At 61.4% G+C, this 2500-nt stretch overlaps 1 non-coding gene across 1 annotated transcript in view; it reads right to left on the bottom strand.

Moving 5' to 3' along the window:
- LOC124744884 overlaps positions 1-2500 on the bottom strand; it is a 7096-nt gene that overhangs the window by 3338 nt on the left and 1258 nt on the right. Inside the window, exon 1 of the ribosomal RNA XR_007010896.1 lies at positions 1-2500. This exon is cut by the window's left edge and continues 3338 nt beyond it; it is cut by the window's right edge and continues 1258 nt beyond it. This is a non-coding gene — a ribosomal RNA (large subunit ribosomal RNA).

Raw genomic sequence — 2500 nt, 5'->3', positions numbered from 1 at the left:
AATCGAATGCCTTAGATACGTCGATCGATGCCACAAAGACAGAGCGGCAGGAGCGAACTGCGTCGGTGAGAGCAGTGTCCAAGATGAAGGTATTTTCCAACATCCCATCCCGAGGGATGAATGCCCGCTGACGTTCGTCCACAGCACATGCGCGCATCAGGCGTGACGCGAGAACCTTGTGAAAGGTCCGCGCCAACACCGAGCAGACCGTAATGGGGCGAAAGTCAGCGGGGGATGTTGGTGCAGCCGTTTTCGGGAGAAGGGACGTCCGCGCGCGAAGCAGGCGTTCCGGAAGGGCGCGGGCCAGAAGGAAGAGATTCATCACTTTCACCAGGACTTCGTGCGGCAGGCGCCGCAACTCCGCTGGGGTAAGGCCGTCCGGCCCGGCTGCTGATCCCCTGGGCGGCAACGCGGCGGCGACCTCCTCATGTGTGACCGGCCCCCATATGCACTCGAGAGCGACAGGCTCTGAGTGCGGGAGGAGGCGGTCACGAATGAAGCCCGCGGTGGAGATGGGCTTCTTAGTGAAGAGGTCCGCCCAGAAGTCCAGCAGACCAGGGATGGCAGGTGGCGGCTGGAGCAGGGTGCCATCCAAGAGGCCGCGCACGCAACGTGCACGCGACCGTCGGAAGGCATCCTGCGTTCTCGCGTACTCCCAGCGGCGCCGCTTGCGCTTCTGCGTCGGCGGCGCGGCAGGCGGCCGCTTCGATGGTTGGCGCGGCCGCTGTGTCCTGGTGATCGATCTCTCCCCTCTGGACCCGACCGACGCAAGGGCATCCGGGAGCATGCCCAGGATGACATCGGGCGGCGTGCCCCGCCCCAGACCTATGACACGATCCAGGGCAGAGAAACGCTGGGCGGAAGCGGGTAGCCCCGCCAGAGAGTCATAGTTACTCCCGCCGTTTACCCGCGCTTGCTTGAATTTCTTCACGTTGACATTCAGAGCACTGGGCAGAAATCACATTGCGTCAACACCCGCTAGGGCCATCGCAATGCTTTGTTTTAATTAGACAGTCGGATTCCCCCAGTCCGTGCCAGTTCTGAGTTGATCGTTGAATGGCGGCCGAAGAGAATCCGCGCACCCGCGCGCCCCCGGAGGAGCACGCTAAGGCGGACGCGGCCTCGCAGCAAGGAAGATCCGTGGGAGGCCAAGGCACGGGACCGAGCTCGGATCCTGCACGCAGGTTGAAGCACCGGGGCGCGAACGCCGCGCAGGCGCGCGCATCCTGCACCGCCGGCCAGCACGAGGCCGACCAACGGCGAGAGCAGACCACGCCCGCGCTAAACGCCCGCACTTACCGGCACCCCTACGGCACTCACCTCGCCCAGGCCCGGCACGTTAGCGCTGACCCACTTCCCGACCAAGCCCGACACGCCCCGATCCTCAGAGCCAATCCTTATCCCGAAGTTACGGATCCAATTTGCCGACTTCCCTTACCTACATTATTCTATCGACTAGAGGCTCTTCACCTTGGAGACCTGCTGCGGATATGGGTACGAACCGGCGCGACACCTCCACGTGGCCCTCTCCCGGATTTTCAAGGTCCGAGGGGAAGATCGGGACACCGCCGCAACTGCGGTGCTCTTCGCGTTCCAAACCCTATCTCCCTGCTAGAGGATTCCAGGGAACTCGAACGCTCATGCAGAAAAGAAAACTCTTCCCCGATCTCCCGACGGCGTCTCCGGGTCCTTTTGGGTTACCCCGACGAGCATCTCTAAAAGAGGGGCCCGACTTGTATCGGTTCCGCTGCCGGGTTCCGGAATAGGAACCGGATTCCCTTTCGCCCAACGGGGGCCAGCACAAAGCGCATCATGCTATGACGGCCCCCATCAACATCGGATTTCTCCTAGGGCTTAGGATCGACTGACTCGTGTGCAACGGCTGTTCACACGAAACCCTTCTCCGCGTCAGCCCTCCAGGGCCTCGCTGGAGTATTTGCTACTACCACCAAGATCTGCACCGACGGCGGCTCCAGGCAGGCTCACGCCCAGACCCTTCTGCGCCCACCGCCGCGACCCTCCTACTCGTCAGGGCTTCGCGGCCGGCCGCAAGGACCGGCCATGACTGCCAGACTGACGGCCGAGTATAGGCACGACGCTTCAGCGCCATCCATTTTCAGGGCTAGTTGCTTCGGCAGGTGAGTTGTTACACACTCCTTAGCGGATTCCGACTTCCATGGCCACCGTCCTGCTGTCTTAAGCAACCAACGCCTTTCATGGTTTCCCATGAGCGTCGATTCGGGCGCCTTAACTCGGCGTTTGGTTCATCCCACAGCGCCAGTTCTGCTTACCAAAAGTGGCCCACTTGGCACTCCGATCCGAGTCGTTTGCTCGCGGCTTCAGCATATCAAGCAAGCCGGAGATCTCACCCATTTAAAGTTTGAGAATAGGTTGAGGTCGTTTCGGCCCCAAGGCCTCTAATCATTCGCTTTACCGGATGAGACTCGTACGAGCACCAGCTATCCTGAGGGAAACTTCGGAGGGAACCAGCTACTAGATG

This window comes from Schistocerca piceifrons, unplaced genomic scaffold (assembly GCF_021461385.2).
Source record: "Schistocerca piceifrons isolate TAMUIC-IGC-003096 unplaced genomic scaffold, iqSchPice1.1 HiC_scaffold_307, whole genome shotgun sequence".
Lineage (NCBI taxonomy): Eukaryota > Metazoa > Arthropoda > Insecta > Orthoptera > Acrididae > Schistocerca > Schistocerca piceifrons.
This window is presented reverse-complemented; position numbering and strand designations above follow the sequence as displayed.